At 36.7% G+C, this 21,710-nt stretch overlaps 1 long non-coding RNA gene across 1 annotated transcript; it reads right to left on the bottom strand.

Moving 5' to 3' along the window:
- Positions 1 to 12,687: 12,687 nt before the first annotated feature.
- LOC108444725 lies at positions 12,688 to 17,524 on the bottom strand. The gene is made up of 3 exons (XR_001859378.1): positions 16,723 to 17,524; positions 15,803 to 15,987; positions 12,688 to 14,932 (listed from the first exon to the last, which is right to left on the bottom strand). It is a non-coding gene; the product is annotated as an uncharacterized LOC108444725 (long non-coding RNA).
- Between the last annotated feature and the right edge of the window lie 4,186 nt (positions 17,525 to 21,710).

Genomic DNA, 21,710 nt, shown 5'->3' with positions numbered 1-21,710 from the left:
CTTAAAAAATGTAACAACTGAATTTGTCCAAGTGATTCAGAAAAATTAAAATGAAACCAAGTGCCCCAGATGGATCTGTCTTAGTATTAAATATGACAAGGTCATAAACATTCTGACTTGGATCCAAGAGTGCTTGTACCTAGCATGTACTTATCTTGGAGCATACTTAAATGCAGGTCTGGATTAGAGACCAAGTATCCAGAAACTTGTGAAATCAAGCTTACTTATAGAAACAAAGTGATCCAATAAGGCCTGAAACCAAAACTGCACTAAAACTGGTGATTAATTTTAGAAAGGTGACCAGTACCTTTTAAAGGGACAATTCCCAAACTGAATGTACTGTTAGAAGAGCACAAATCTGTTGCAGTTGATGCAAGAGCACTTTCTTACTTTCCTAGTCACCCCCAACATGTAATATCATAACAATGAGAGAAGTGATTTAAAACACTGCCAGAAGTTACAGGGCTTACATTTCCACACCACCTAAAACATGAAGTCATTCTTTCAGCCCAGTGTCATTTTTTTTATGGAAGTGTCCATTCCAAACTATTTTTGAGTGAATGGGGGCAATGGATTAGCCATTTCTCCCACATGAACAGTGAGAATGAGAACAAGGATGGCAAGGAAATCAGCTGTCATTAGTTACTTAGTTAAGTCATTAGTTCTTGTGCACTGAGGGGAGTACATAAATCACAGTCACACAGCTCAATGCTCTACTCAACCTTATCCTAAAAGCCAAGTCTTCTCAGCAGCTTGGATCCTCCATGTCTAGCAACTACCTTGTGTTGGATGTTGGTCTGTTTGGGGCAATACTTGTCACTTTTTCCTCAATGATATTTGATGGAATGGAAAGGATTTCACCTTTCACGTGGAAACTCAGGGATTCAGTCAGGTAAATCAGAGATGAGGTTCATGTTTTTCTATCTTATAGGCATCACATATCATGCAAAGTGTTCAAAGTGTGAGGTGCACTAAGGAAACATTGGAAAGAACGTTCAATAAGATGTCTGCAAAGATATTAAGGACTTGCTAAGACCAATAAGACAAGACACACAAAAAAACCCCTAAAACAAAGCAACTTCATTTCATTGTTATCTTTACACATATCTTGATGCATTGTTACCTTAACACATATCAAAGGAAAATGTGCAACTTGCTGAACAATGTGCAGGTAAGAAAGGGACTGACTGCAGCCTTCAGCCAGCAAAAATAAATAAGGAAAGAAAATCTGAAAGTATGAAAATTATGCAAACAGACAGCCTTGCAATCTAATTAACAGCAATTCAATTAATCTTTCGAACTTAATTCTTCTCGTAGGGCTCTGCCCATCCCATCCTATAGAAAAATGTTTTCTTTGGCTGTTGTGGCTCACTATGAAAGTGTCACTGTTCCTCAGAAACCAACTCAAACACTAAGAATGACGTCTCTGAAATGCATATTCCTACAAAACTAAGCTGGAAAACAAAACATTTAGGGCAGGACTCAATAGCTTAAAGGGAGACACTGTCTTGTATTTGAGACTGTCAGTGTACCCAAAGGATCTGCATAGCTGCCACAGATCCATCACGGTACTGGCAGGAGATTTGCAGCATTCCGAAGCAGCTGGATGCCCGGTAATGCACCATTTAACACCTCAAAATTACTCGAAACACCTGTGTCTGGGCAGCTGAGTCTCCTTCCCTCCCTCTCAGCAAGCCAGAGTTTTACAAAAATCTACAAACCTGTTGAGCAGGGCCATTAACCAAAAGAGGTTCACAAGAACTTTGGGGGAACAGTGATCATAATCTTCACTTTATCAGCTCATGTAGCTGGACCAACTGAAGCAGTTCTAGAACACAGATGTATTTTCCTCTACCACCCAGGTCATACCTCATTTGTGCTAATGACAGATTTTCATGTTATTTTGTAAAGGAAGGCAGAATTCTTTGCTATTTGGAAATTGAACAACTTTTCAAATCACAGAAGATAAAACCCTGTCTCCTTATCTTACATCACCTTTCAGTCACTGAAAGGATTCTACAAACTGCAGAGTGGGATGTGGCAACTGTTTAACAGAATACATTAGTATTTATCACAGTCTAGTGGAAAATTGCAGTAAAGAGAATTTAAATCACTTAGTGCTTCCCATAACAGAGGTAACTGCAGAAGTTTTGAATTAGTTAGAATTGCTATTTAATGCCAAATATTTCTGAGAGAAAAATCATGTTATTTTGGTATTAAAACGTATTTTTCTATATTAACTTCAAGAAAAATGCTCCAAGCTGCAGAAGTCCATTTTTGGAAGACCTTGACTGCAGACAGCTTTCTAAATCAAATGTGTTTGTACTGCAAGAAGAGATTTTTAGCTTAATATTTATATCCTGTTATCTGAGGCTAAAAGCATAGACATTTAGTTGAAAACTCATTTATTCCATTGTACTTAAATGAAGTTAAGTAGTTTTTTGGTGATCATGAAATCACATGACATATTTAAGGCATGAAAACTCATACTCAAAGCACAGAGGAGCAAATGATGGTGGTTAAATCCTCACATTACTTTGCAGATGGCACCTTTTGAAAGAGCCAATATAGTCAATATTAGCATTAGTGCTTGAATTTACATTTTAAACATACAAGATTATTCAGTAGTAGTTTAATAATTTATTTTTAACAAAGTTTTAGAGTTATTTGATTCATCAAATAAAAATAAAGCCACCCAAAATACAGGTAAGCTACCTCTACCTACGCAGTTCCCCGAAAGCTCCTGACAGCCAACACTTCCAAACACCTCAGTCATGTCACAGTCTTCAGGCACATTTTGAAAAACATTTCAGATCCAAAAAGAGTTAATGTTTGTAAAACAATATTATAAAGGAAACACCTGAAATTGTAGTCCTTGAAGGAGGAGCACAGGAGCGAATCTGTGGGTTCTCTAAGGGGAATTCTTCCAAGGGAAGAGGTACAGTAACTTAGAGGAACCAAATCCTCTTGTTGCATGAATCATCTGCAAATTACTGTCAGGAATTTATTGCCAGTAGTAACAACAACATCAGAAGTTCAACTTTATTCCTAATAGCAAGTGATGTCTTGTGGTCTTTCATCTGAATGGGAGCCCATTTTTAATATGTTTTGCTTTAAAAATACCCAAAACCTCAAAGATAACTAACCAAATGCCATTTGTAAAAGACAGTTCTGCCTGCCATAAGTAGAAACAATTAAGAACACTATATCTTTTATTGAAATTAAAATACGGTCCTACACTGAAAGTGACTGTCACTGGGTATTTTGGCTCAGCATGGCTTTCAGGTTTCTAACAAAACCTTTACCATTTAAATTTAAGTCTTGTGGCACAAAATGTGTCACAATGTTGATACAAGTCCTATTTCTTTATGTAATTTGCACGATGTGAGGTTTGTAGATAAAAATTTTGAAAGTAAACTTGCAATTACTACTGAATATCATCCACATCAATCTTCAAAATAATAAAAAAAAAAAAAAAAAAAAAAAAAAAAAAAAAAAGAAAAGAAAAAAGCACATAAATGTCACCCCTTTTCATTAATTTTGGTCAAAATCCCTGTTTGCTTATCAGCCAGAGGGTTTCTGAGATATTTCAATAATATCCAGGAAATCAATCTTACATGAAACTGAAGGAAAACATCTAATGTCATTGAACAATAAATATCAGTTCTGTCAGTGGCTTACCTTTGAGCTGAGGCCTTAGGATGTTTCTCTTCTAGTTTCCTCACCAGTGCCACTGTCAGCTGTGTAGTCTCCCCCAGGGGATCTGCAGGCATTAAATGGGCGTCCAAAGGTCCTGAAAGTTGTTTCTGATTGGGGTTGCTGGCATTTTTTGCAGAACCTAAGAGATGAAAGTACAACCATGTAATTTATATATCGCTAATTAAAATAATGTGTGTCTACTTTTTCAAGCAAGGCTGTTGATTAGCAGAAAATGTCAGAAATACAAATAGCTATGTCAAGATGCATCAAGAAGCACAAATCTAGAGATCTAGTGGGGTTTTTTTTGTTTCTCTTCCTTCCTTAAGTTTTTCCACATAGAAAATAAGAAATTTCAAAAATTTGTCCTACATGGACTATAAGATAACCTGTTCTGAGACACAAATATATATAATCTTTGTTCCTTTATAATCCCATATATAAATATTATTTGCCTAATATAGAAATATCTTATTAAATTAAAAAATCAAATAGGTTATTTTTTTAAGGAAATAAGCTGACTTCCACACTGATATTTCTCTTTTCAAAATGTGTTTTTGAAAGGACTGTCTCTGACCTGCCTCTGGCTTAATACTGTGACCTCTTCTGCTGAGCTGCTGTCTATCTCCTGATGAGCAGCAGACCAGGCCCCATGGTGAATACGGTTTTCTGTCTGGGTCACCTCCTCTCTTTCATTTAGTTCCTCTAGGTAGGTCAGGACAAACTCAGGGTAAGCCTGTAGGAAAGGACAAAAGCAGAGGAATAATGAAGAAAAACATCAGCTACATCAGCAGAATCACAACAGTCTAAACACCAGAGAACAATGGGAAAAGTGGCTGTTGATGTACCAATGTCACAGGAGCTCCTGCATGGACACGACTTTGTGTTTCACAAACTTTTCAAAGTCAGGGTTAAATAATCACCTTTTATATGTGCTAAAATGAAAACCCAAAAATATTTGAATATTATATATATATCAGTTTAAGAATAAAGACCAACTGCTCTCAAAATGAAAGTTCTTATAAATACAAAGAACCAAAATTTTGTATCCCTGTCTTTTGGTAATATATAATTACTTATAGATTACATTTTGGTACATTTCCATGTATTACATTAAAAGAATTTAAAATGCCATATTCTGAAATCAAAACACATCACATACAGAAAAAGCCTTCCTGGTGGTTTTGAAACCTGAGTAAATTTTACTGGTTTAATTCCTCAATTAAGTCAATTTCCCTTATTAATGCTCTTTTCATCCTTGCTTATGTGGCAAAATGTCCCAAATAAAAAAAGACAGACAATCAGAAATTACATCTGTTGAATTTGAGGCATTAACATCTCATCTACTCAGCCTTGTAAAATCCAGATTTTGTACCATGGAAATATGTTCAACGTTATTTCTTTAGCTCGGTCCATGAAAAGGTGCCATGGCAACTTCTCAGGTGCTGCTTCAATTTAAGCAGTGCTCAGTCCACTGGCTTCATAATGAAATGGGCAGAACCTTTACTTACAGAAAATATTTCTTATTTATAATGAAAATTTTAGTTTATGGTTCTGTGAGCACCTACACTATTTTTTAACAGGAAATGTATGGATATTAGCTAGACTAAATTAGACCAAAAGCTATGAAAATGACAGGTAACGCTTCAACAAATTGAAATAAATAATCTATTAAAACCTTGTGGTCACAGAATGAAATGTCTCACAAGTACAAGAAAAGCCATATTTTTCTGTTCCATCCTCATTAGTGAGTAACCATAAGTAATTTCATTTATAAGGCAGGTAATACCACAGTAATTAAACACTTGGGCATGTTTTCCAAAGCCAATTCTGAATGGGTAACCCACAGATTCAGTGAAACATCTAAGCTCAAGTGGAAAGCAAAAAACCAAAACTTTGAGTCCTGAGAAGACTGCTTGTATCTTAACAACGCTTAATAATATTAAAATATTTAGTTCTTTTGATCTTGATTTGCACTGGAAACTCCCAAAAATATAGTCCTGGTTTTAGCTTCAGTTGCATGAGGTTTTCTTGAGCCTTCTCTCAGACTTTTCCCATGAATGCAGTTATTTTCAATTTAGGACCACTTATATATTACTTTAAAATAAATCCTTTCAATAGCAAGAATACAATAAACTGTGGAGTGCTCTTATTTCTTAAGGAAAAAAGTTCTTCACCGATCAATAACAGTAACTATCCTGCTGCTTATGAGCTTGTACAGACAATATATTATGAAACATTTACCTCCTGCTTCATTGTTCCATCCACATTTTAATTCTGACTAAATAAACTCAGATTTATAGTATGCTTTGCAGACTTGTCTGTATGAATAAAGAGGTAAGATTGCATTTCTTTAAACAAATTCTTCCTCTACAAGCACTTCACACTCCCTTTACCACCACTGCTGCTAAGGAAAGTGGTTCTGGTTGGTTTCCACATCCCTTTTCACCTTTTCTGCCTGAGCCTGTGCCATCACTGCTCATGTGACAGGAGAAAGCATTTGGCAGGCATGCAATGAATGCAAACAGAACACAAGTTAAAATGAACACAGTGAAATTATAGTTATTACCCATATTTTACTGAGATCCAGTTCCCTGTGTGGCACACCTGTGTCAGAATGCCAGCAGCATGGAAGCTGGGCTGGGAATCCCTGTCTGCCTGGCACAGGACCGTAGGTCTGCCTTGCCTTTATGCTGCACAACTCCCACAGGTATTCCAGGGAACCTCTCTTCCCCAGGAAAGAGAATAAACAAAGCAAACTCCCAGTGCAGAATGCAACAAAAGCCTCAAACCATCCAGGATAAGAAAACTCATTTCCCAGTTAGTTAAACCCTTAAGCAAATACTATATTTTGGAAATTTTTTATTTCTAGTCCAAAATATATTCCACCAGATCTAGCATATATTTTTCTTTCATTGCACACCCTTATGATGTAATTCATTGTGAAATACATGTTCAAAATTCAGAGCATGTTAAAGAGCTTGATTAGCTTATCTTGCTTCCTTTCTAGAACTGATAATTGACTTATAATTTTATTTATTTATAGTTTGAAATTTACTTTTTATTGACTTGTATCTTGTTTAAGTTGTCCCTAAGGTTTACCTGAATGAGAGTACATAACATGACCTTCCACAAATATGTATAACATTAAATATTCATCTCTTAACCAAAATGTAAGTGAAAATATCAAGATTAATTTGTTGTTTCTGAATAGGAATAGTTTGTGAATAAGGAAAAACTATCAGGATTGAATTATGAATCAACATCTGAAAAATGCTTGATGATTTTACTGTCTTTTTTTGCAAAACAAACCAGTATTTTGTGACATAAATAAAGCATATATTAATTGCCTAGGGAAGGGAGAGTGTATGCATGGAGGAGGGCATGTTAATGGTAAACACAGTAAGTGGTGGATATTAGCTGCAAGAAAGCGAGTTTCCTTCTCAATCTGGATGTGTCACATAACATTACCCTGCATTGTGCTGCTTTCCTTTATGTCAGCTTTTGTTGGCCTACATATGCTGCAACTTAAAATAAGATGACACTACAGATAAAGTGAATGTGAAATATATGGAGAAATACACCATTTTCCAAAGAGATCTGCTATTAACTATTAACCTTTTTTCCTGATAAAAAGAAACACAGGCAAGAACCAAACTGTGTTAGTTATTAACTCTCAGAAACTTTAGAAATCTCTCTCCTTGTGATACGCAAACTACAATATTTTTTGTATCAATAACAATCTGTACATAGAGAAATAAAGAATTGTGCAGCTGTCATCTTAATTTTTATTTACTAATCTGGATTATTCTGTCACAATTCCAGATAACAGACAAAACAATGGGAACATGGTCACCATTTCGTCAGACTGTTGGAGTTGTGTGAGTAACAGAATCTGATCTGATGTCCAGGTGAAGGGATGAGGGTTGGTGGCAGAGTGGCTTCCTGCTGGACAGTGGATCTCTGCAGTTTTCTCCAGGCTGAGAATATACAATGCTGCAGATAGCCCCAGCACATCTGTGAATGTCTTCAAAATGTTCCAGTGCTCAAAAAAAGGAACAATTTAAAGAATCTTCAGATGCTCGAATCACTGGATATAACCCACTGCTCTGCTAATGCAAAACCACTGGATATTTACTTATTTATTTATTTATTCAGCGATAACAGGGCTACTGGGCACAAAAACACACTTCTGCCACCCTTCCATTGGTGCCCACGGATTCCTGACAGTACCTTGCATGAACCAGCTGTGCTGCAAACATCCAGCTTCAAAGCTTCTGCTGACAGATGCCTGGCCAGGACAAACACCAACAAAGGACAGCCTCTGCCAGCCTGTGCACTGCAGGTCATTGTCCTCACACCCTTCACATTTTCGCTGCCATTTAAACACTCAATCTGACCAAACGTACCAGAAAGGAACCTCTCAGCAATTTATTTTTTCCAGGAAAATATTTCTTTTTAATCAACAATCTATTTTAAAAGGATTATTTTCTTCAACTATGCAAGAGTAAGGACAGCCAAACTTGATCAAAGCACATTTCACTATTTACTAAAGTTTTTCCATATTTGTTCAATAAATGAATTCTTTGTATTTTGTGCTTGTTAACTGCTAATAGAAGGTGTTAGTAACATATCCAGCTTAAGCTCAATGGTCTTAATTTCTACCCCAGGATGTGTTTTAAGATTCTGTTAACAAAGATATATAAAAGCAGGAAAGCAAAAAACTCATTTTAAATGGAGTCACTGTTTAGATTTTTTAGAGTGGCCTCACTTCTAAACACTGACTCTTAGTCATCACAGGTTACTACACAGATTAAGGAATAAGGCCCATTTTTGCCACATAACTGAAGTAAATAAATAAGAAAAGCACCACAATTCAAGAAACAAAGAATTAAAACCAAAATAAAACCAAAAATTCCCAATTAAAATGATGAACACGTTCTGTTCAATTTGATTTTTTTAATAAAACACAGTATGTTTCTATTTATTCATTAAATAGAAAATATTTATGAAAATAACATGAACAACAAACAATGTAGTGACATCACAACATTAAAACAGCAATTTATTGAAAGCTTCATTTAGAAAAAGGGAACACAAAAACAAACAAAAAAACCCCCCACAAAAATCCATTACTTGGCAAATGCAAATGTAACGTAATATGTATACTGTTTCCAAAACCCACATTTTTTCAAATCTCAAAAATAAATTAGCAGATAAAATAGTATTTATACTTCAAATAGCATGATTTCACCAGGAAAGAACATGTGATTTCTGAAGCTAACATGATAAATAAGCATCTATGCAGTAAATAAAGATGCAGAGAAGAATTAAGTCCTCTGCAGCTTATTCTATTGAATAAAAGAATTGGGAAATGAGTCATGCCTTAAGACTTTTTGGAGTGAAAATGAATTAATGTTAATAATAAAACAAATTAAGTCAGAAAAACTACCTCAACCAGAACAGTTTTCCAGCTCTATATGATATTGACAACACTGGAATTTTTAAATCATGTTCAAAATTATTATATTTCCCATTACTCTTTTACAGCATTTGAACCCAAACCACACTCATTAAGAGCGAACAGATTTCTGAAAATATTGTTTTCTGCCTAAAATAGCCTGGTTCTATTGGAAATGACCTACAATGCTCCTCTAGTGCAACTCCCATTGCACTTCTGGGCTGACCAAAAGTTGAAGCATATAATGAAGGGCACTGTCCAAATGCCTCTAAACCATGACAAGCCTGAGGCATCACTTACCTCTCTAGGAAGTTGTTCCAGCATTTGACCACCTCATCATAAAGACATGCCTCCTAATATCCAGTCTGACCTTACCCCGGCACAGCTTTGAACCATTTCTACTCATCACTGGGTCCCAGGGAGAAGAGATTGCCATCCTCTCCTCTTACCCTCCCCAGGAAACTGTGGAGAGCAATGAGGTCACCCCTCAGCCTCCTTTTCTCCAAACTAGACCAACCCAAAATCCTTGTGGCTCCTCATAGGACATCCTTTCCAACCCTTTCACCAGCTCTGTTGCTCTTCTCTGGATGCATTCAAGGATCTTCACATCCAGACTGTGGGGCTCAGAACTGCACACAGCACTGGAGGTGAGGCCTCACCAAGGCTGGACTCAGCAGGATAATCACCTCTTGTGCTTGGCTGGCTGAGCTGTGTTTGATGCCCCCCAGGATGGAGTTTGCCCTCCAGGCTGCCAGGGCACACTGCTGGCTTCCAGTGGGCTGCTGCTGACAGACACCCGCAGATCCCTGGCTGCAGGGCTGCTCTCCAGACCCTCCTCTCCCAGTTTACACCTGTGTCTGGTGTTACTCCATCCCAGATGCAGAATCCAGCATTTGGACTTGTTAAATTCCATCACACTGATCTTTCTCCAACATTCCAGTCTATCCAGATTCCTCCAGAAGGGATCTATACGATGTCTCTTCATGAGAAACTTCTCTATTTTATTTCCTAGCATGGGATTAATTTTTTTTTCCTCAGTTATAGGGCAGTGTGACTACATATTAGCTGCCTTTGCTGTAAATATGAATGACTCTTCTTTGTCAGGAGCTGTGGTCTTCCTCTGGTTGTAGTGTGCCCTCCGGGCTGCCAGGGCACACTGCTGGCTTCCAGTGGGCTGCTGCTGACAGACACCCGCAGATCCCTGGCTGCAGGGCTGCTCTCCAGACCCTCCTGTCCCAGTTTACACCTGTGTCTGGTGTTACTCCATCCCAGATGCAGAATCCAGCATTTGGACTTGTTAAATTCCATCACACTGATACTTGTCCAGTTTTCCAGTCTATCTGGATCCCTCCAGCAAGGCGTCTCATCTTCCAAGAGAGTCAACAGCAGCAAACTTGCTAGTGGTGTGTTCAAATCCTGCATTTGGGTCACTGATAACGATACGGAACTGAAGTGGCCTTAGAACTGGACCTTCAGGAACACCACTGGTGACTGCTCACCAGCCTGATGTAGCCTCACTCATTTTCTCAACATATGTAGATAAATATTTGTGAATCCGAAGATACATATGTGTATACTTGCGTAGCATTTTATTTCACTGTGTTAGTGAAATACTCAGTAAATACATCAGAAAGTAATAAATTTCCCTAGAATAATAATCTCAACATGATTTTCAACCTCAGAATTGCCTCTGTTTCTGAAGGTTTACAAAAATAATATTACAGAGTTTTGAAAGTCTAACATATTGGAATGCAAAGCCTTTCTAGTAAGGTTCTTGAAACCAGTCCAAGTTTTACATTTTTATATGTTAAAGAAAAGGTGAAAATCAGCTCATGAATCAAACTACATAAAATGAATAAGTTGTCCCTGACTAGTTTCTCCTGGTCACTTCTTCACTAAAACCAGTCTTTATATATCAAAAGAGAGACAAAGTTTTTAATCCCAGATATGAAAGTTGGGAACAAGACATGCTAAGAAGAAGAGGCAAAGTAGGCATTTCTGACAGTAAGGCAAAACTGAAATCTCCCTGTCAGCCTGACGAGCTCTACAACAGTAGATAAGTTTTAAATTATTTTATCTATATCAGCTGAACAAAAAATCAGATAGTTATAAAACTTAATTTCCACAGGCAGATCTGCTTAATTTGCTTGATGTAAAGAAAAATTTACCTACAGGTTTTTCAATGGACAAACAGCTTCAAGAAACCAAAAGGTACTGCACACATACAGTGATCCTCATGCTCAAAATACAGTTTATATTCCTACTTTCTCTGAGATTTAAATAATCTATGTAACATAATTTTTTCTCGAGCCTTGGGTGAAAAAAATTCATGTAAAAAAATCCTTTAAAATCCCTGGAAAATTCCAAAGTCCAAATTCCAAATAGGATTTAGTTTATGCTGGTTTATTTTTTCTTAATTTCAGTTTTCCAGATTTCTTCATTCTCTGTGAATTTTGTCATTATGTGGTTTCTTTTTAACATGACAGTTGAACAGAGGTTGCTTAAATAAATGCAGTTTTATCAAGTCTTCAGATAGAAGCTGTTCTTGCCCTGTAGTTTCAGGGTGTTTACAAAAACACATTTCCAAAGTAGTGTCCTACATCAGGCAAGAAAGAATTCTTCACATGCCAATATGCAGACAGTTGCTTAAGGATATATCAGCCAGCCAGGATCATGCGTGTCTGACTTGTATAACACTTGCTTTAAATGTAAATAAATCAAAACTAGGTCCAGTACACAATCTTATTCAGCTGGGACACATCTAGGGAATGTCTGGCAGAGGTAGGGGTTATTTTCCCCCTAAGTGTCAGTGAGTGACAGATCTCAATGACACCCCACGCTATTTTTCTACAGGGAGTACCAAGAAGTAGAAAGACAGAGACTTCCTACAAATCTTGACATGTCTAACACTCCCAGGGTATCACATCAGCCCCTTTAGGTTATTTCAATTTGATCTACATATCCATGAAAATAAAAATCAATGTGCCCAATGGTCTAGTAAAACATTCATCCTATCCTGTGCAGTCATTTCTTTTCTGGAAAGTCCAGGCATAAAAGGCACAGTGACCCTTGGAGCTATGCCACAGGGAACACATCCATCCTAGCCAATGATGTCATGCTGAACAAGGTAATAGGTATAATTTATTAACCCATCTCCCCCTTGACTCTTCTGGGATGGCCTAGGCCTGCTTATAGCGAATGTTGTAAATATTTGCAGGTGTTTTTAGAGGAGCCACCTAGAAAGACAGTAAGCAGATTTTTTTCAGGCTCTTGAAGGATATGACATCAATACTTAAATGAATATATATATATTTTTTTTAATAATCTCATCACATCATAGAGGCTTCAATTTACCAACAGAAAAAGTCAGAGCATTTCAATGTGTGAGACAAAAATATTGATTGATACAAGGAGAAAAGTCTTCAGTATTGAATATTAGATCCTCCCTATTATTCAATATATGGGGCCCAGCTTTCAAAGTTCTCTGAAAACAGCAAGTATTTTCTTCTATTATAACAGTGACGTTTGGCAAGATTTACAGATTTTAATGAGGGAGTGAGGCATAGAAAACACTACATAAAAGAGAGCCAGCAGTGCTGAACATAGGCAAAATATTTATACACCTGACATATTGCAGGTATACACAAACACACTCCACTCCTTGTTGGAGGCAGCTAACAGAGCCCTCCAAAATACAACTTGCTCTCCGCAGGGCCAGAGAAAATTTGTAGCTATCCAGAATATACTATGCAAATAAAAACAAGATAAACACTGTTCTTTTGGTGGGGAATCAATAGAAGAATAGACAGGCATGGGTCCAAATCTGAGATAAAATTGTATACTCTCACTGACTTCAAATTCTTATAAGCTCAGAAGAAGGCAGGTCTGGATTAAAGTCTGGAAACTAAATGCTGTACACTGCATATAACCCCTGTTTTATTTTCATATTTTGAAGTGTCAAAGTTTTTAAAAATGCAAATCTTTATCAACATTTAAAATACTTAATACCTTAGGTATTGAGTGTAATTGTAATTTAGTGACCAGTTATAAAGTTGGAATTTCATTCCAATCAGTTTAAATACCAACTTTCAGCTATAAAATTGTATAGATCATTGTAGTATGGATTATTTACTATATCAGAACTAATGAAACCAAACTGTACTGCAGATACACCAATATTATCCAAAATACATGCATTACCCTGTATAAAAGAAGGGCTAGTGCAGATGTAGAGCGCCTTTCCTTCACACTTTTAAGTTTGTATTCATTTACAGATGTGCTGTCACCACCACATATTTCAACTGTAATTGGCTGACCAACAGCGAGGCAGCTCTGTACTGCAGCTCAATTCAGAATCCTTCCAGCCTTCCAATGAATGGAGAAAAAGAAGAAGAAGGGGGGAAAAAAAGGTTTGAATAAGTTAAAAGAACCAGAAAATTCAACAATGTGTCACAAATAGAGAGGTCATTATGCCTGGATAACCCAGGATATTAACAGTTGCAGAAAGTGAAACACTATCCACAACTTAGCAGTCAATGAGCCCTGCTCAGAACCAGTGATCTGCTGTACAACAAGGGTGGCATTTTACAGTTCAGTGAAAAATGGAACAGACCCTTGATATCTTCATTTGTCCTTTTTCTGTGCATATTTCACAGTGCAACGATTTAGGGTCCATAACGTGTCACTTGTTATAACTACAGAGTTTACTTGAAATATGTATGCACAGAAAAAAAAAGTTCAGTGAACTGCAATGATTGCAACAAATCTATAGTCGTTGAGCCAAAATAAAGTTTTACTCCAAGTCTGAAACAATGTTAGTTAAATGTGCCAAAAGTCCAGTTTGAATTATTTTTGCTTCCAGTGTGCACATTTACTACAGAGGTATATCACTTAAACCTTTGCTACAGGTCAACAGCTCAAAAATGTTTTTTAATTAAACCCCATTTTAAGATAAGAATGGCTACAGCAATAATGTAATTAAAGTGTTTTGTCTTCAACATTTTACTACACTGAGTATAAAGTGAGAAAAATTAGGAATGGAGGGAATTATTTTTATAAAAGACACTGCCAGTGACAAGTGTCAACATTGCATATTTCAGTCCTTCTTAGAAAATGCCACTAGCAGCTATTCTAGATTGGGAATACTGGTGGGTATTTCTATATATATTTCTAAGAACATTTTCTGCTTGTACATTTTTTCTGCACAACCATAAATAAACATTCTGAACCACTGATTAAGAGGTAACATTAGGAAAATGTCAGTCTGCAAACATAGTTTACAATTTCTAAGAAAAATTCACTGTATGAATACACCTGGAAATGTTTCAGATAACATCATGTGACAGAACAGCAAGGGACAAAAACAATTATAATTGAAGTGTACTGTGTACTGCAGAATGCCAGCAAAACATTATTTTGTTCAATTAAGCATGAAAATAAATGTTTCAGCAGCATATACAAGAACTGGACTATATGATTTTACAAGTTCTGATAAAGATTTGTATCTAAACTTTCACAAGTATTCCACTGTCTTCTGCTACCTGAGGCCAGAAATGGAAACATCTTAATTTTGTCCTGAATTGCTGGTTTGACCAGAAAAGGAAATACCAAAAATCACAAAAATACCAGTTTCATGAGTTTTCCATATAAAAACGTTTTAGGTGGATTCCAAGAAGCCTTCAGACTGTCTTGTGCTGATGTAACTCAACTTCTGAGGGTCCTATGTTCAAGTTCATCTTCCTGTTACATGCTTTGTATATGGGTTGGTTTTCATAACTCCATAAATAAAGGTTTTCATGTGAGAAAAAAAGACAGGTGAATCTCAGTTAAGCAGAATATTAAGATGAAAAGGGAGTCCTTGAATTAATGGGGGGGAAAGCTTTTAAACACAAATATTAGTATTTTCATTACTCAAAGACTATTGATCATATCATACTCAAGTCTGTTATGGATAACATATTTGGAGAATGAAATGAGACATTATATCTTGGAACCATAAAAAGACCTGTATTACCAGATGAACTCTTTCAAAGACAAATTTATAAAACAAATCATCTACTAAAATGAGTTCAAGTCATTTTGCCAATAGCACTAGAACTCCAGTAAATGATTGCCTTCTTCTTCTTTTTAAGTAAAAAATTTTAAAAAAATAAAAGAAAAAAGATTGTGCTTAGGTCTTTTCAAAAATCTATCAATATCCAAATTTAATAGGATTATTAGAAACTAATCCAGTTTACTTTATGTGTTTCAAGAGTACTATGGCTCTCCCTCTTAAACTGCAGGAAGAATGTAACTAAAAATAGTATATTTAGAAAGCACATACACTGAGGTTTCAGGAATGGACTTTAGATGGTCAGTTACGTGAGGTCAACAAGGAGAACGTTTTCATTCAGGTGTATCAGTACAAAAGTTCTCCTAATAGCAGAAATAAACAATTTGGAGTTTAACTAAATTCTGCAAATCCCTTAGACACATAACTTGCTGTGTGCACACGTCACACACACCCCCCCCCCAGAACAAGCTATTTGTCCTGTAATTCTTGGCAGGTATCAAAACTCCAACTAATAGTTAGTGTAACGCTATCCCAGGCTAAAACAGCTAATTGGGTAAATACTCCTTGTGCTGAATGAATGATGTGCTACTTACAGTATCAGCACCTCCCTTCGGATGGATCCCCGCAGCAGGAGGAGCTCGCATCGAGCAGGGAAGTTGGCAATATGTTAATGCACTTGATGAGTGGGGAAAGGTTCTGTTGTTGCCAGACCTTTGACTTGAACTTGATAGGGCTGATTTGGCATTCAGCGACTGGTTACATTCATCAGGAGGTGAAGCTGCACAACAAAGATAATGTGGTGGAAGCAATTAGTATTCACAACATCAATAATAGGTCTTCAGCATTTGACCGTGGGCTAAGCAAAGCTTTAATAATATCTGGTATGTAACATGCTTTTTAAAAAGTAAATCACAAAACTATTTTGATTTTATGCTGAAATATCACCTGGTTTTCATGTAGAATTTCTTGTTTAAATGTAGTTTTTTTGTTTAATATTCACAAATATATATTCACAAATATATATTCCAAGGCTTTTACAAGCTTTCAATGAGGTTAAATACATTTGTTTCAATTGAAGTGCATGATAAAGTGGCATAAGCCAGGTTTCTCCTCTTCTTCAAGAGTTCATTTGAAGTTCTTCACATTTGCAATTTATGGCATTTGTTTCTGCTATATTGTTCAGGGAGGGGAAGTCAAGAAGAGGACAGCAGTGGTAATTTCTGTCCTATTTCCATCTCTCCAACAGGGTCCCTGCCAAGAAATAAAATTATCACTCCGTGCTAGCTGGTAACTTGGTATCCAGGATCCTGTCTTGACCCTTCTCCCTAGAATTTGAATCTCAACTCTCATTTAAATTCACTCCCTCTGTTGTCTGTCAAGAGAACAGTCAGCAATTCCCCTCATTTCATCAGGAATTCTCCCTGTTTGGTCAGTAATTCTCCACATTTGTTCAGAAATACTCCCTGTTTGGTCCACGTAGGCAGTTCAAGGTATGGCAAAGGCCCTGCTTTACCCCATTCACGTGCTGGCAGAGTAGAAAGCCCACAGGGAAAAGGAGGATTTCATCAGCTCCATTGCTTCAGAAAATGTTTCATCAAGAAAATGCTTCTGTAAGTCTGTGGAGAGAAATGGGAGGGAAAAAAAAAAAGATTAAATCACAGAATCATTCATGGTGCAAAGGACTTTAGGAGTTTATCTACTCCAAAGTCCTTTTCAGAGCTGGGGCAGCACTGACTTCAAGCCTGTTTCCTCAGTGGTGGGTTCTTTCAGGTCCTGAGAACCTCCAAGGACTGAGATTCCATAACCCTTTTGGTGCTGTGTTTCAGTGTTTAATCCTTAATGGGAACACTTTCTATCCTACATCACTAAACCTCCTCTTTCAAATTACGACCCTTGCCTTTCATTCCCCCAGCATGGACCTCTGAAGAGCCTGTGGATTCCTCTCACTATTAACCTCCTAAAGGTATTGCAAGGCTGCTATTAGGTGTTCCAAAGCTATCCAATGAAACGTGACAGGAACACGGGGCTGAATTACAGAGGGAAAAAAACTTAGAAATTAAAGCTAGTAATTGAATCCTGACTTTGAACAAAAGTTATTTGGAATAGAATCCTAGAGTCAAGTGAATGTTGTGCTAACTTTAGTCTTCTCTAGAAACACTCACTGACCTAGGAAATTTACCAGAACATCTGAATAGTTTTAAAGAGGTATTTTAAGTGAATAACGTTTAAAATAAGATAGGAGTGGTTGCAATTTCAAACAGGTTTGCAGTTTAGAAATTGTCTGATATTCAGTTGTTTCGTTTCTATTCTTTATGGTATTTACAGGGCATTCATAAGGACAGTGAATTGCCTGAAATTCTATTTTCTGCCATGTCCTAGACTTGACAGTTCCTTCCAAGCATAGTAGAGCTTTCTCTGAGGAAGGAAGGAAGGAAGGAAGGAAGGAAGGAAGGAAGGAAGGAGGGAAGGAAGGAAGGGAGGAAGGGAGGAAGGGAGGAAGGGAGGAAGGGAGGAAGGAAGGGCTTATTTACAAGATCATTTTTCCCCATGATGACTTTTACAATCATCACATTGGCAAAATTATAGAAACTAGAGCTTACCTCATAGCAATTAAACTAAGGAGTATCGTTTTATGATATCTTGTTTCTGTCTTAGCCTATTTTCCCTGCCTATTATAAACTCCCATGTTATAAAACTGAATTTTCTTTGAAATTCAAATCAATCCAGCCTTTTCAACTTTAAAGAATCCACCTTGGTTGTTATGAGAGAAATATCCAAAATTCAGCAAGAGTGCAAATACAGTGGAAGTAGAGTCAGCTCTCCTCATGTTGCTCTTCCATGGGCATTTCAAAAATTACTATTAACTTTGTTTTGGGGGGGCCTAACATTTTGCAGTTAATTTTACAGCTTGTTCAAGACTAGCATCCCATCAATTACAGGGGAATTAGATGAGATAGAACAGTCAATATTGCAAACAAAGCTGAAAAAGTTTGTAAAGTTTGCAAACAGAAAGAAAAATTACACAAATTGTTTTATTGTGCCATGCAAAACTGCTGTATCACACATCACAAACAGGGTGCCATTATGAGACTTCTGGGGTTTCCCTTAATTATTCGTAAGATAATCAAAATCTCTTAAATTAATTTTTAAAACTTAGAAAAGAGAATAAGGCATCTAATAAAAGCCTACAGGGAAAAAAATAATTAGAGAATAAAAAGGATTTGTTCACTATTTTGCTAAGCAAAACCTTGTAATATTACAAAATATCAGGAGGGAAAGGCTTCAAAAAGAATGCCAGTGCAGTCAAATCAAAACTGGAGGCAGTAAAAGTTTTTTCATCTTATTTTTTTATATTAACAAAAATTCATTCTAATAAAAATAGTTCGACAAAGTATTCATAGTAAAGGACTAAAGCGCCACTTAATGTGTTTAACTCATAAATGGGTCTGAATTATTTTCCTCTATTATGCTTTCTTCTATGCAAAATACCTTGACTATTGAATGGTTATACATAAAATACAACAGCATGATGGAAAATCAGACTGGAATTATGCAAAACACTGAAAAATTCCCAGTATGAATTAAAGAAATTAGTAATCTTTAGAGATTTTAGATTGTTCCACATTCTGCAAAAGATCAAGAACACGGAAGTGTACACAACAATGCTTCTAAATCTTAGCAGAAATAGACTGCTGAACTCTACAAAACCCAAACCCCCAAAATAACTCTCCCTCCAGGCCTCTAAAAAAAACCCCAAAACAGCTGACAAATTCTGAGAGATTATATCAGCTGATGATTGTCTGTCCCAACTCGCTGGTTTAGAGATGATCTCTCTCAGTGATAAAAGGACAACAGGCTGTAATTGTCAAGGTTAGCTACAATCCCAGGCTTATACACAAGGATTATACATCCTGAATTCTCCTCTGCTGGATAGGTTTTACTTGGCAATAAAAGATTAAAAGTAACAGCCAGGGGCTCAGCTCTAATACCTAAATCTGAAGACGTTTTTAAAGTACACACATCCAGAACATGCATCTGAGCCGTTTCCCCTCAGTGTAATCCTCTTAGTGTTTTCTGTACCTCACTGAACCTTAAGCTTCTGAGAATAAAAATGTACTGTATCTGGCACCTTTATCCTACATTTAGCTTCAAAGGGCCCCTCTTGAAGATACCACATCACAATTTGTGATACAGTGTTCATTCCAAATGCATAATTGTTGGATCCATTCATCCTGTTTTCTAATATCAAAGCCAGAATATACAAGCACAATTTCTGTGTTTAAGTTTGTATTAGCTATTCCTTTCATATTATAATATATTTGAACTTGGAATATTCAGATGTTCCAGATCATAAAATAGCTCTGAGAGACATTAGATCACTGTGAGCTGACACAATATAAAACCACTGCACCATGAATAAACAGTGTTTAAGTTGACTATCTTGAAAAAATTGCTAAGCAAATTACCATTCAGTTTCCAAAATGAGGTTGGGTAAAACTCAAGTCTTAAGTCATGGACATACTAATCACTTCATCTCCTGCATGCGCCCTCCTTGTGCCCCACCTAGAAACAGAACCAGCAGTCCCAGTGCTGCCCACCAAAGTTGTACAGTAATGGAATCAGACTGGGAATTTCTCCTAAACGGATTGTGTTACTGTGGCCATAGTGACAAACTGCTGGGTAGAGACCCTCTAACCAAAGTTGTGGACATTCTTCCAAGACAAGTCAGCTGGCTTCTCCACTGTGGTCAGGAACAGCCATGGAAGTAAGGTTCACTTTAGATCACTTGAGATATCAACCTCTGAGCCAACCCAGCTCTCCAGCTGATGATGAGAAATAAACACCAATGGAGTGTGTTGCAGGAAACCCGTCCAGAAATTTACTTTAGGATGAAATTGATAGCCCTTTACAAATGTGCACTCACCTCAATTAAACACAGAAGTAGTCCAGATAACCCACAGTAGATTACTTTATGCCATTATGGTTACCAGTTCTAGTTCAGTACCTGTTCTTAGGGATAAATGGCCTCTTTATTTGACATGAGTTTAATTTGTACCTAAGAATCATTGTGACTACTTGTTACACACACAAGTATGAGGTTAAATAATCATATAAAAACCAAATCTGCTTGTGCAAACTTCAACTATTCTTTAAAAAGCCAGCCAGTGAGCAATAGCAATGAAAGACTTAAATTTAGGTTATTACTGTTGTAGATAATTGTCTTTTTTAGTACTTAAGACTCAATATGTACCTATGTATTTAATATAGACCCTAGTTCTGCAAATGCACATACACTTATGGCTGCTTGTTCTGACCCCACAAACATTGTCCTGGAATCAAGTGAAGCTGATCGAATACCCAGTGTTGCCTGCTCAGAACTTGGAAGTGCAAGCACCACAGGATCGAGGTTGTACCAGGGACAAAAGTGCACATGAGACATCATAAGGCATTAATAAACTCATGTAGCCTCAGGTTTATCCTATTGGGAATTTTTACTTAAAATACATTTTAGCAAATTTCAAAACAAGTGTCATTTTTTTTCCTCAATTTCCAGTAAGCACTGAGTTGAAATAACCTACTAAACTGTTGTAAACAGGAATGGAGGTCGTATTCCTATTTATTGTAGGACACATCCTGTTATAAGAAGGCTGCAGTAAGATTGCTTTTTCATCAGATTTCATTCCTTTAACAGGTATAATAATTAGTGGCATTGTGCTACATTCTTACCAGTCAGCAATTATCTCCAATAGGGAAAATCATTCTCAACACCAGCTTTTCAATGTTTGAATTTTTTTCTTTTAAGTCTCTTTCCCCCACCCTGTTCCTCTAAGCCCAATTACTCTATTATATCAGAGAACTTTGACAAAGTAGTAATTAATGCACTTGTCACATCCAATCAGCAAATAAAAATTAGGACTCAGAAAAGTTGTATAAATAAACTGTAACATCACTGTTTCCAGCCGCAGTTGCTCTGCCAAAGGTCGTCCTCAGAACATGATTTAAGGGAGACCTGGATATAGAAATAACATCAAAGCTGACCTTTGAGTAAAATCAAACAGCTGCAAAGCCAGTAATGAGATTATCCACACAGAGCCCTACACATGGCAGTGAGTGCTCTGCAGAGGGAATTAAGAAAGGAAATACCAACACCTGTACTGCGTTTTTATATGGTGGACAGAAAACTCACAACCTGACACTTGTCTGGGTTAGTTCACTTGCTTCCAACTCAGACACCCTCCCAGCAGCCAGATTTTTGTCTTTTTTAACCTATAGGTTATGAGGAGCAGTTCAATGTGATTGATATCTTTGTGCTAGATTTATACTGTCAGAAACGAAAACTGTTTGTAAAGAGACAGATTTGAACTATATGGTGTTTACACTGATGATAAAGGTGAAGATTAGCTACTATTCATGATCTATAAACATTATAAATGTCTTTAGGAAATTATGACTATTTTAACATTATTTACCTGAATACAATGAAGAAATATCCACTGAAGA

Source organism: Corvus brachyrhynchos, unplaced genomic scaffold, assembly GCF_000691975.1.
Source record: "Corvus brachyrhynchos isolate BGI_N302 unplaced genomic scaffold, ASM69197v1 scaffold281, whole genome shotgun sequence".
Taxonomy (NCBI): Eukaryota; Metazoa; Chordata; class Aves; order Passeriformes; family Corvidae; genus Corvus; species Corvus brachyrhynchos.
The sequence above is the reverse complement of the archived record's forward strand: the minus strand, read 5'-3'. Positions and strand labels throughout refer to the sequence as shown.